The sequence below is a fragment of the Rhinopithecus roxellana genome, chromosome 17 (genome assembly GCF_007565055.1).
Source record: "Rhinopithecus roxellana isolate Shanxi Qingling chromosome 17, ASM756505v1, whole genome shotgun sequence".
NCBI classification, from domain to species: Eukaryota; Metazoa; Chordata; class Mammalia; order Primates; family Cercopithecidae; genus Rhinopithecus; species Rhinopithecus roxellana.
The window spans coordinates 88007697-88021925 of NC_044565.1; the positions used below are offsets into that span (position 1 = coordinate 88007697).

General features: G+C 39.8%; 1 protein-coding gene across 1 annotated transcript in view; it reads right to left on the reverse strand.

The window, feature by feature from the left end:
* The window catches only part of YWHAQ (tyrosine 3-monooxygenase/tryptophan 5-monooxygenase activation protein theta), a 47934-nt gene that overhangs the window by 32354 nt on the left and 1351 nt on the right, over positions 1-14229 (reverse strand). The gene's annotated exons all lie outside the window — the stretch shown is intronic.

Genomic DNA, 14229 nt, shown 5'->3' on the forward strand with positions numbered 1-14229 from the left:
GGTGGCGGGCGCCTGTAGTCCCAGCTACTCGGGAGGCTGAGGCAGGAGAATGGCGTGAACCCGGGAGGCGGAGCTTGCAGTGAGCTGAGATCCGGCCACTGCACTCCAGCCTGGGCGGCAGAGCGAGACTCCGTCTCAAAAAAAAAAAAAAAAAAAAAGGAGAATTGAGTTTCACAGCTAACTAGCTGTGGAATTGAGTAAATTAACATGCCTCAATTTCTTTACAATGTCCTTACCCATGTCTTATCTACCCATAACTGCACACTGGATGGTGCTAGGTAACAGAACTGAAAAGTATTAACAAGCTATAATTTGTAACTATAGAATGTAATGGTACCCAAATTGCATTTCATAGGATGGGTGTGATTTCAGCATGTAGAAAGGGAGAGGAAATACATTACAGTAGAGTAATGGAAACAAAATACAGTGCTGCCAACTTGACTAGACCACAGGGAACAGAGAAATCCTGAGTTTTCCTTATACCCAATTAGTTCTGATTATATTTTCTGTGAGAATTTCAGATCAAGGATAAATGAATTGTTATTTCAACAAATGGTGCCAGGGCAATGAGATATCCACATGCAAAAAGAATAAAATTGGACCTTTTCCTCACTCCATATGCAAAAAGGAACTCAAAATGGACTAAAGACCTAAACACAGGAGCTAAAATGATAAAATTTAGAAAGAATCCTAAGTATGTATTTTCATGACCTTAGAGTAGGCAATGGTTTTTTAGATCTTACACCAAAAATACAAGCAACCAAAAAAAAAAGGACTTCAAAATTAACAATGTTTCTGCTTCAAAGGACACTAACAAGACAATCTGCAGAACGGGAGAAAAACATCTGCAAATTATGTACCTGATAAAGGTCTAGTATCCAGAATATATTAAAAAAAAAAAAAAAAAGGATTACAACCTAATGATAAAAACACAAATAGCCCAATTTTAAAACGAGCAAAGGATTTGAACAGACATTTCTCCAAAAAACATATACTAAAGGTCAATAAGTACATGATACCATTTCATATCCACCAGGATTGGTGAGGATGTAGAGAAAATGGAACTCTCTTACACTGCGGTGGGAATGTAAAATAGTATAGCCACTTTGGAAAACAATCTGGCAGTTCCTAAAACATTAAACAGGTACATACACAAGAGAAATGAAAACATGCCCATGCAAATTATCACAGTAGCATTATTCTTAACAGCCTAAAGATGGAAGCAACCCAAATATGTCCATCGATGGACAAATAGATTTAAAAAGTATTTCTATATAGTGTAATATTATTCAGCCACAAAAAAAGCACAAAATTCTGATATATTTTTCAACATAAACATTATGCAAAATGAAATAAGTCAGACACAAAAAGACAACTATTCTATAATTCCACTTACATGAGGTACCTAGAGTAGTCAAATTCATAGAAAGTAAAATGGTGGTTGCCAGGGGGGAATGGGGAGCTTTTGTTGAACGGGTATAGAGTTTCAGTTTTGCAAGATGAAGAGTTGCAGAGATGGATGGTGGTGATGCCTGCCGGTTGCATTGCACAACAAAATGAATGTACTTGATACCACTGAACTGTTGTAGCTCAAGAAGGGTTAAAATGCTAACTTTTATGTTACGTGTCTCTTACCACACAACAAGAGTTTTATTTAAAAAAGGTCAGGTGTGTGGCTCACATTTGTAATTCCAGCACTCTGGGAGGCCACGCAGGAGGATGATCTGAGCCCAGGAGTTTGAGACCAGCGTGGGTAACAAAGTGAGACCCCGTCTCAAAAAAATTAGCTGAGGGTGGTGGTGTACACCTGTAATCCCAGCTATTTGGGAGACTGAAGTAGGAGGATCCCTTGAGCCCAGCAGTTTGAGGATGCAGTGAGTCATGATCACGCCACTGTACTCCAGCCTGGGTGACAGAGTGAGAGCCCCTGCCAAAAGAAAAAAAGAAGGTCTGATGCAAGCTTCAACACAAATAAACTTTGAGGGCATTAGGCTAAGTGAAAGAAGCCAGACACGAAACACTACATATTACATGATTCTGTTTATATGAAACATCCAGAAGAGCCAAATCTATAGGGATAGAAAGCAGATTAGTGGTTGTCAGGAGCTGAGGTAAGGGGAGATGGTGAATGACTATTAATGGATATACAACTTCTTTTTGTGGTAATGAAAATGTTCTGGAATTAATAATGATGACTGCACAACTTTGTGAATAAACTAAAAACCACAGAATCATATTTAAAAAGGTAAAATGTAATGTATTTGAAGTATATTTAATTTAAAAATATATGTAAACTGCCACTCCAAGTTTTTAAATGGGACAACAAAAAACAAGATAGAAAGCTTCTCTAATAAGGATAGTATCTGCAACTAAGCCAAATTATTTTGTAAACATTGCTTTGAAACTTTAAGGAGATCATTCAGTTTCCTTAGAGAAATGAATTCTAAAGAGGGAAATTATTTGCGTAGCAATCATCACTATGACTTTTAAATATATGTGCCTATACTTTTTAGAGTTGTCTTTGTTTCACCTTGTTCTTTGAGACAGAGACTTGCTTTGTCACCCAGGCTTGAGTGAAGTGGCAGGAAGACGGATCACTGCAGCCTAAACCTCCTGGGCTTAAGCGATCCTCTTTCCTCAACCACCAGTTAGCTCACAGGCACACACAACATACCCAGCCAATGTTTTGATTTTGTTTTGTTTTTTTTTTGGTAGAGACAGCATCTCACACTTTGTTGCCCGGGCTGGTCTTGAACTCCTGGACTCAAGCAATCCTCCCGTGTTGGCCACTCAAATTGCTGGGGTTATAGGTGTGAGCCTCCCTGCCCAGACTATGTTTATTTTAGATGTTCAAAACGACAAACAAAAATAACACTCTAGACAAAACGATGGTTCAGGGCTTTTATAAATTTGTGACCTCCACACCTCCCCTTAGTCCTTTTTCTCCATAAACTCTAATTATAAATTCTACTACCACAGGAAAAAAGAGGAATACATCCTTCTGAAAAAATAATATTTGAGAATCTATACTAATAAACTTAGTGGGTCCTTTAAAGACTCAACAGACTTGGGGGCTAAATATGTTGCTTTGGTGTCCTGATATAAACTTAAAAAGAAAACTATAGTTTTATCAACAGATAAAATAAGTTTATGAACATCTATCAGGCCATTTTGATTACAAGCAGAAATGCTCAGTAACCTGTCCTGGACAGAAAATAAATCACTAAGTGCTTTCTGTTATCTGTATAAGAAGGATCACCTTCCCAGAGATGTACAGCTGACTGTAAACAACAAAACAGAGGTATACAACCTTAAATCCTACCTGCTGAGTTATTCAAACTGCATCAGTGTACACTACACTATTTAAAACAGCAACAAACAAGACCTGAAAAACCCTAATGAGAAATATGGTAATACCAGGCCGGGCGCGGTGGCTCAAGCCTGTAATCCTAGCACTTTGGGAGGCCGAGATGGGCGGATCACGAGGTCAGGAGATCGAGACCATCCTGGCTAACACGGTGAAACCCTGTCTCTACTAAAAAATACAAAAAACTAGCCGGGCGAGGTGGCGGGCGCCTGTAGTCCCAGCTACTCTGGAGGCTGAGGCAGGAGAATGGCGTAAACCCGGGAGGCGGAGCTTGCAGTGAGCTGAGATCCGGCCACTGCACTCCAGCCGGGGAGACAGAGCGAGACTCCGTCTCAAAAAAAAAAGAGAAATATGGTAATACCAAAAAAGATATTAAATGTTTAAATGTTATATGTGTGCTTGAGCCCAGGAGGCAGAGGTTGCAGTGAACTGAGATTGTGTCCCTACATTCCAGCCTGGGAGACAGAGGGAGACCCTGTTTCAAAAAAGAAAAAAAAAAAAAAAAAGTTATATGTAAAAAAATTAAAAATATATTAAAAATTTAATTATGTAAAAAGTAACTTAAACAGAGCATAGCTATATTTAACGGGATATTCTATCCTTCCAAATGGTGGTCTCTGCAATCAGGCCCCAAATAATCAAGAGTATTTTAAACCTGTAATGTAACCTTTCCAACCTCTTCACTAATCCATCAGAATCCCAAGAGGGCAAACACTAGCAGTGAAGATCTAAAAAGCATATTCCCAAATTACTGGAAATAGTTGCAGGCTGAAAGATCAGAACACCTAGTATAAATATGTTTAACTGCAGATGTTTAACAACTGCAGTTTTTTAAAGAGCAAAAATTCTGTGAGCCGCATTCAATTAATGTTTGGTGGAATGTACAAAACAAAAGGGAAAATGGAGTACTAATTATTGAAGAACAACATCAGTAAGAGTTTATCAGGAATAAAATGTCTAATCTGATGATCCGTATAGCTTATGGCTTTAAAGCATTTTCATACACTTCTCCATTTATTTTCTCTAATCACCACAACATGACATTCACAATCTATGACCATGCTTTAAGAAAGCATTTAAATTTAAGTAAGTTCTTATCGGCATGGTCTCACCACTTGCACCATTATTTTTCCATTTCTCTAAGTAAAGCCTGTAGCAAACGTATAGTAGAGAGAATGTTCAAATGAGGAGTATCTTACAGAATATGTATTTAGTACCACACTGTGCCAAACCCAAATGGATACTGTAGCAAAAAATCCAGATGACAAAGAGATCATGAAATACTACTTATCTGGATAGAAAAACATGTAAACTGACAATCAAAGGTTGGTATGAAGACAAGTTTCACTGATAAATACTTTGACCAAAGCTGGTTAAAAGCTAACCTGACTTACTACCTCCAAAAGCTGTGTATTTTTAAAACCTAAAAGCAACCAGCTCTGAAAGACCATTATCCATACTTTTCATGGATGTCAACTCTGCTTTTTGGTCAGGTATTGGGAGGGGCAAGTGAAGAGATTAACTTCATATTATCCTTCTCAACACAAGGAAGCAGAAAGACATTCCAACATACCAGTTCTTTAGCTGGTTTCCAGGAATTAACAGGGACTTTTATTACCCAATGTCTAATATCAACTATTCTCCTTTCTTCATTATCACATCTGTGACTTTCCTGGTCTTCAAACCTATATTCCTAGGGATAAGATGGTGTGAAGGGGCAGAGAAATGGGAAGGGTGGGGAAGGTTTTTCAAATTTCATTATCACCACATATGATGACTCCTCAGAAAATAAACTGCTCAATCACCCAACCACAGTAATAAAATTCTTGTGGAACAGCAGTTCTATTAACTTCAGTAATTAAATTCCCATAGAGCAAGGTATAGTCTGGGAACCCCTAGAGGTCTCCCCTATACCCTTTGTGGGGTGGAGAGGAGACAAAGTAAAATCACTTTCATAATTCTAAGATGATATTTGCTTTTTTCCCACTGTCATTTTCTCACAACTGGAGTTTTCCAGAAGCTACAAGAGGTGTGATGCTACAATAGGTTGAATGAAAAGCAATGCTGCTATTCTCATTCAACTTTTTGTTAAAGTTATTTTATTTTCTAAAAAGGGGTTCTGAGATCAAGTTTATGAACCACTGTCCTAGAGTATGGCCAATTGAGAGGTCTTACACAGCATCTGGTAACTCCATCAATCTACTTAGCACTCATCACCCAAACCAAAAAGTGATGGTGCCAGTCATGTCTCCTAAGTGGGGATCAAAACTTTTCTACACATTCTCATATCTTGAGGACAACAAGACACAGGCTACACTAATCTTCTTGCTATATGTATTAAAGACTCTCAACCAGTGATGTGAAATATCATAACACCCAATACATGGCAACCAACAATTACAGTGAATACCCATATACCCACCACCTGGATCCTACCATTAACCTTTTGCCATACTTGCTTTATCAGATATCCATCCATTTCTAGCAGTTATAAACTGAAGACATCAGTACATACATATCACTAGTTTTTTCTTTCAAAGCAAAATTTACATACAAAATGCACAAATCTTGGGTGCACATTTGCTGAGTTTTGACGAATGTATAAAACTCAAACCCGTATCAACTAAAGAATACAATTATCCATTCTACTATGAAGACACACACACATGTATGTTTATTGTTGCACTATTCATAATAGCAAATACTGGGAACCAACTCAAATGCCCATCAATGATAAAGTGAATCAAGAAAAGGTGGCACATATACACCATGGAATACTATGCAACCATAAAAAAAGGAAGAGTTAATGTCCTTTGCAAGGACATAGATGAAGCTGGAAACCACCATTCTCAGCAAACTATCACAAGATCAGAAAACCAAACACCGCATGTTCTCACTCATAAGTGAGAGCTGAACAATGAGAACACATGAACACAAGGAGGGGAACATCACACACCGGGGCCTGTCGGGGGGTGGGGGGCTAGGGGAGGAATAGCATTGGAGAAATACCTAATGTAGATGACGGGCTGATTGGTGCAGCAAACCACCATGGCACGTGTATACCTATGAAAGAAACCCGCACGTTCTGCACATGTATCCCAGAACTTAAAAGTATTAAAAAAAAAAAAAAAAAATACAATTATCCTAGAAGCCTGCCCCTTCCCAATCAATCTCTGCCTATTCTCCCACAGAAGCCGTTATTCCTGATCTTTCTTTTTCCTACCATAAACAAGTTGTGTTTGTTCTAAAATTTCATATAAATGGAATCACACACACTATGTACTTTTTCACGCAGAGTTTCTTTCACCTAGCATGTTTCTGAAATTCATTCACGCTGTAGTATCAGTGGTCCGCTTTTTTTTTTTTTTTTTGAGACGGAGTCTCAATCTGTTGCCCAGGTTGGAGTGCAGTGGCCGGATCTCAGCTCACTGCAAGCTCCACCTCCCGGGTTTACGCCATTCTCCTGCCTCAGTAGCTGGGACTACAGGTGCCCGCAACCTCGCCCGGCTAGTTTTTGTATTTTTTAGTAGAGACGGGGTTTCACCGGGTGAGCCAAGATGGTCTCGATCTCCTGACCTTGTGATCCGCCCATCTTGGCCTCCCAAAGTGCTGGGATTACAGACTTGAGCCACCGTGCCCAGCGGTCCGTTCCTTTTTAATGCTGAGTAGTATTCCACTTGTATATACATCAGTGTTTATCAATTTTCCTACTAGTGGATTATTTCTAGTTTTCTGCTCTTAGAATAAAGCTGTTATTAACATTCTTGTACCTATGCATCTTGGCCCCATGTATCATTCCCTCTTGCGTAAACACCTAAGAGTGGAATTTCTAGGGGAGGAAAAACTTGTAATGGGAAATTTTAAAGGTACACAGGAGAACAGAGAATAGTACAATGAATTCCAATTAAAGCCAGCTGCAACTATATTACTTCATAGACACTCCTGTTTCATCTGTATTCCCCCAATTACTTTGAAGTCCTAGGTATTATCATCATTTTTGTCTTTAAATACTCAATATGCAAACAATGCTTTAAAATCTAGTAATTTATCATAAAATGTTTATCACTGACTTACCTATAGATTAAGAGTTTAAAGTAGCAATTGATAAACCTGTCTTCTCTTCACATCTTTTAAATGATGCCTCTCTACTAGCCCCTTGATACCCAGAAAGTCAATGGTATAAACTCAGATACATTTTCTGTTGCCATTTGGCAACAATTAGTGCTAAATACAAAAATTGGTCTTAACGACAAAAATAGAGAACATTAACACAGCCAACAGCCAACCAGATTTTCCAACTGCCAAACCAACACCTTGACTCAACTAATCCCATGCCATGCTACGTTCTAAATGAAACTACATGAGATTAAACTTGCTTGTGCTGGAAAGGGTTAGGGGAAATGAATGGCCTTCTCAACCACTGCTGCTGACAGCGTACACGCATACCTTTTCAGAGGGCTATCTGGAAAAAAACGCAAATCTTTTGATTTGGAAATTCCACTTCCAAGAACTTAAGTAAATCCTAGCATAAAGCATGCAACAACGATCTTCTTCCCAGTGTTGTTTGGAGAAAAACTGTTTACTACCTAAATGTTCACCACTGGGTTAAAAGTCTGAACCACGGCCGGGTGCAGTAGCTCACGCCTGTAATCCCAGCACTCTGGGAAGCAGAGGCGGGAGGATCACCTGAGGTCGGGAGTTTGAGACCAACCTGACCAAGAGGGAGAAACCTCGTCTCTACTAAAAATACAAAATTAGCTGGGTGTAGTGGTGCATGCCTGTAATCCCAACTACTTGTGAGGCTGACGCAGGAGAATTGCCTGAACCCCGGAGGCAGAGGTTGAGGTGAGCCGAGATTGCGCCACTGCACTCTAGCCTAGGCAACAAGAGCGAAACTCCATCACAAAAAAAAAAAAGAAAGAAAAGAAAAAAGAAAGTCTGAATCACATATGCCAAGCTACTACAATGGAGGGGAGTATATTTGCGCTTCATCAATTTTCACTGCATTTATAGATTTCAATACAATCGCAGTCTGTGCAAAGTTTTTAAAAGAGCAAATCTCAAGGCTTTGGAGACAGCTACGAAGAGGTGGCACTTTGAAAATATAGGATCCGGCCAGACACAGTGGTCTGTTCCTTATAGTTCACGCTTGTCATCTCAGCACTCTGGGTGGATTGCTTGAGCTCACGAGGAGTTCAAGACCAGCCTGGATAACATGGCAAAACTTCATCTCTACAAAAAACACAAATTAGCCAGGAAAGTGCCTGTAGTCCCAGCTACTCTGGATGCTGAGGTGGGAGGATGGCTTGAGCCCGGGAGGTGGAGGTTGCAGTGAGCCCAGATGGCGCAACTGCACTCCAGCTCAGGCCACAGAGCCAGACTCTATCTCAAAAACAAATCAAACCAAATGAAACAAAAAATAGGACCCACTGAATAAGTTTCAGTAAGGTGAACTGTAGAGTTTAACAGCATACACACAATAATGACAAGGGGAAAAATAACAAGTCTAGCTAGACAAGAGGTTCAGGTAAGATACCAACACGTTAGGAAGAAATCAAAGGACAGCATGACACAATCCAATACAACTTAGTACAGCTCATTTTATTTATGGTCTAATCCAAGGTGTTCTCAACCTTGGCATTACTGGCACTGGGGGGCTGGGTCCTTTGTTGGGGAATGTCCTGTGCACCACATGATGTTTAGTAGCATTCAGGTCTCCAACCACTAGCCATGAGCAGCACCTTCCTTCCTCAAGTCTGAACCCAAAATGTTTCCAGATGTTGCCAAAATTCCACTGGGGGCAGTGGGGAGTGCGTAAAAATCACCTGGTTGGGTAACATGGATTTAACCTTAAACTTACAATATTCTATTCCACTTTTTTTTTTTTAGACAAGAGTTTTGCTCTGTCACCTAGTCTGGAGTGCAATGGCGCAATCTCCGCTCACTGCAACCTCTGTCTCCCCAATTCTAGCAACTCGCCTCAGCCTCCCAAGTAACTGGGATTACAGGTGCCCGCCACTACGCCAGGCTAACTTTTTGTATTTTTAGTAGAGACAGGGTTTCGCCATGTTGCCCAGGCTGGTCTCCAACTCCTGACCTCAGGTCATCTACCTGCCTCAGGCTCCCAAAGTGCCACGATTACAGGCATGAGCCACTGTTCCCAGCCCATTTCATTCTTTAAAAAACAACAACAAAAAAAACCCTGGCCAGGCATGTCTCTACTAAAAATACAAAAAAATTAGTCAGGCATGGTGGTCATGCCTGTAATCCCAGCTACTCGGGAGGCTGAGGGAGGAGAACTGCTCGAACCTGGGAGACAGAGGTTGCAGTGAGCTGAGATGGTGCCACTGCACCCCAGCCTGGGTGGCAGAGCAAGATTCCATCTCAAAAAAAAAAAAAAAACACCCAACTCCCCCCCTCCCCAAAACTCTTACCTCTAAGCAGCCTACAATCTAAAGGCAAAACCCTCAACGTCAATGAGTTTTTAAATCTTATTACAGTATTGTGTGTATAAGAAAGTCTTCAGTATTACAGACTGGGAGTTTTGCCCATCACAGATCTACCTTCCTTCCTCATTAGAAGCATTAATGTCTTGTATTTATTAAAATGCACAAATTCCTCAAAACAGAAATTCACATCATGGTCTTAAGTGAGCTACCACGCACTTAGGGCCTACTGTGGTCCATGTCATAAGCAGTTACGCCACTTGGGTTCAAATCCTTGCTCTTACCACTTACTAGCTTTATAATCTTGACCACATTACTAACTTCTTTACACCTCATTCTCCTCAACTGTGAAACAGAAATACTATCAACCTACCTTAGGGGAGCAAAGTGAGTATAAAATGCTTAAAATAGTGTTTAGTGTGCGGTGAATGCCTGGTAAACGTCAATTATGAGCCATTATTCTAACTACAAGTCTATAAAAACAGGCACCATCATCATCAATTTACAGAAGAAAAGAGTGTGAGCGATTAAGAAATTTGCCAGTGTCCATGAAACTAAAAGGTAATGGAGCAATGATTCAAAAACTGATTCAGAGTCCATACCTTTTCCACTGTGTCAATAAAATCACATTCAGATTCATTAACTATGAAGAAAAACGTATCAGTCTTACTCAAAAATAATGACCAGCATATGACATTTTTTTATTGAGATTAAATTTAAACACAACTAAATTCAAGCATATTACTCAATTAAGGTTACAAAGCTTTTACACTAAGACAGACAACTTTCAGAGATTCTCTACATATTATTTTAACTGACTCTTATTTTTAAAAATCATCATATGCACTTTAGTTTCTGAACTTGTTTATGCATTATGCTGAAGCAATTTACTGAAATTCTACTAGAACTGATGTACAGGAGAGGATAATATGATGTTTAAGATAGAAATTATCTTGTATACATTCAAACTGCCTGGTTCTTATTCCAAGGTCACTGACTTTGTAAATGACAGATTTTGTTCCCAAGTCCCAACGGGGCTTTGTGAACCCCTCTAACTTTTTACATTTGCCCTTTCCTCACACCCAAGTTCTTCTTAATGACTCCTAAACATCTTACCTGTAATATTTAAGCCCAGGGTTTTGTTTTTGTTTTCAGACAAGAGTCTCGCTCTGTGGCCCGGGCTGGAGTGCAACCTTCACCTCCCAGATTCAGGCGATTCTCCTGCCTCAGCCTCCCAAGTAGCTGGAACTACAGGCATGTGCCACCACACCTGGCTAATTTTTTTGTATTTTTAATAGAGATGGGGTTTCACCATGTTGGCCAGGCTGGACTCCAACTCCTGACCTCAGGTGATCCACCGGCCCTGGCCTCCCAGTGTGCTGGGATTACAGGCATAAGCCACCACAGCCAAAGCCCAGCTTTTTTGGCCTAGATTTTGCTCTTCCCAACACTCAGTAAGATCACCAATGACTTCTGCTTCACTTCTTTCTGAAGCCATTTCACTGAAGTCACCAGTTTTCAACCTGTTATGTATTCTTCACATTCTTCAATCTGGACTTTAAAAATTACTCATTTAAGAGGTGGAAGGATGTCAGAGCAGAGCAGAATGGCTAGGACCTACTTACCCTACAGCCCCAAACTATGAGAACTGGAAGAGACTTAGAAAGTTTAGCCCAAAGTCTTCGGTTTTACAATGACACTGACAGACACCTCTAACTGGATGAAATCTTCTCTAACTCCTGTCATCTTAGAGTTTGGTCCACTTATAGTTCCTTACTCTTGGATTTTAACATTTTTTTCTGCTTCTACGATTCAGTAACCTCTTTCAATACAATGATTATCAAAAGGGTTGAGAGTTGTTCGCAGAGTTATTTTGAATACATGGTTCAGGTAATCCTGCCCCAATCTACTGTATGAAAGGGAAAGAAGAGGCTGAGAATATCTGCTCTTTTCTATCAAAATTTTGGCTATCCTTCATGTTACTTCTACTAGTCTTCTATAACCACCAAGCCAAGTCTCACCTCCTCCACACCAAATTTTTCTTCCTGTTCACCAAAGGAAAAAAAGAAAACCCTGTATTAGCATGCATGTTCAGAAACTGTAGGTTTTACTCTACTTTCCTAGACTCCTTATTAAATTACTAACTCTTCAATTATCAGACTCTTGTTCACTTGTCTATCACTTCCTTGTCCATCAGTTCAGATCAGACTGGTTAGTTAGCACTCAAACCACGAATTCTAGATGCTGCTACGTGTACAGTGGTGGCTGACATCTGTAATCCCAGGACTTTGGGAGGCTAAGTCATGAGGACTGCTTGAGGCCAGAAGTTCAAGACCAGCCTGGGCATAAGAAGACCCCATCTCTACAATAAATAAATAAAACTTTTAAAAAACTCCAGTTTCCCAACAACCAAATGAAGAAACCCCCTTACTCCAACCTTCTATAAATGATCATTCCTGCCTTCCTTTCCAGGCTTGTCTCTTGCAACAACTCTACACATGAACTCTGCTCCAGCCATGCCGACACATTGTTTCCTGAAAAAGCCCTATCCCAGATATTCAGTTATTCCTTCGGCCTTTAATACTGACACCTCCGCCAGTCTCTTTCCTCAATGTTCAGCCCCCAAAAACCTATCTTTGTGAAGCCTTTTCAAAGGTTTCTATTTCCTTCAGACTACACAGCACTGTGTTCATTAATCGTCTGATGGGAATATTGTGTTATTTATGTTTGTGTGTCTCTCACATGCTCTCTAAATTATGAATCATCAGAGGGCAAAATCCACGATTCTGTTTTGTACTTCCCCATATTGCTTAGAGCACAATGCCTGGCACACAGAAAGCTCTCGATACAGTTGCCAACTTGAAAAAGTGCTTTCCCAAGATATTTTTTTATAGGTTGGCCACCAAGCCCCAGTTAGCTTCTTATGCCATTTTATGAATATTTCATTTACGCCTTGGTGTCTCAGATTCATCAAGCTAAACTATTCTATTTCTTCTGGGTATATAGAAGAGACTGTCCTAAATTCAGGGGTTGTCCCCATTGAAATGGTCTGTATGAAAGTTCTATTCTAATGTCACCTGGTCTGTCTCTCAAGCTACATATCAACTAAGCAAAACTCTTCCCCCACTAATGCCATCATAAAAATCAGAATTTATAAGAGCCACAAAATAAAACGAATATTCCTTCGGCTCAGAGTCACCTTGCTCGAGAAAAAGAAAAATCATGTGGTGATTCTGAATTGCTTCAAGATAACTAAATGAAAAGTAAAAAACTGAACAGAAAGAGATTGAAATATGCTGTGAGAGCACCCAAAATACATATATAGAAAACCTTAACATATGTAATTCTTGTGAGTCTTCCCTTGGTAACAGATAATGCTGTTAATAGCCATTACCATATGTTACTCAAGTTGAAGTCTACCATTACTTTCAAGTTGGCAAGATTTTTTAATACAAGCAATTCAGTCCAAAAAGCTTTTACAAGTGTTTCTTCAATGCCAAACAGGGACTGGAAGCTAAGAGCACACGGATAAACACAACAAAGTTTTGACTTCATAAAGTAAATAATCTCAAGTTTTCTCCACTTTAGTACACACTCTGTCTACAATACTTTCTTTCCCCCTTTAGCAGTGATTTCCATCAGCCATGATTTTGTCCGGATCGGCTGTCATCGTATTAGAAAAAGAGGTCAAAAAGGTTTTGTGGAATTTTTTTTTTTTAAACAAGGGGTGGGGAACATATTCCCTGCCCCACCATTCTGATGACATGAAGAAAGAAGGCTTCGGGGGTGGAGGAGGGGGCCAGGGAGAAATTATTTCTTCCACTCCCTTTTGAAAAAATCGCCAGTCTACTATGCTTGTCTATCAAAGCCCACCTAAAATATGATGTGCACAAACACATCAAAAATAAGTAGGCCTCTTGTAAAAGTGACACTTAAAGAAAGGCAAACCATATCAGATTATTTCCTATTTTATCCATAGAAATGACTCTTTGCAGCACTGAAACATTTAAAAACACTCCTGGATATAATGTTGGTATTTCAATTTGAAAAACTTATCCTACGGATCAAAAGATCCGTGCAATGACAAAGCTAAAAATGTTCTCTCTCACTAATAAGGGTGAATCACAGCAGCCACCTACTCCACCCAACAATCGTCCTTGCTAAGACTGGACAGTTCAAAACCTGGAAAGCTTTCCTTGTCCGCTCCACACTAGAAACGAATTCACTTCAACACTAGTGTTTAAGCACAGCTGTGCAACAGCAAGGAAATGTTATTAAATGTTGAAATTTACCAGGACATTGTGTTCTTCAGATCGAGCTGTGCCCTTTTCACATTTACCGAACTCCCCTCCTCTCCTGTTTATGGGGGGTGGGGGGGAGCGCAACAGACACACTTGCTTGAAAAATAAAGTCTCT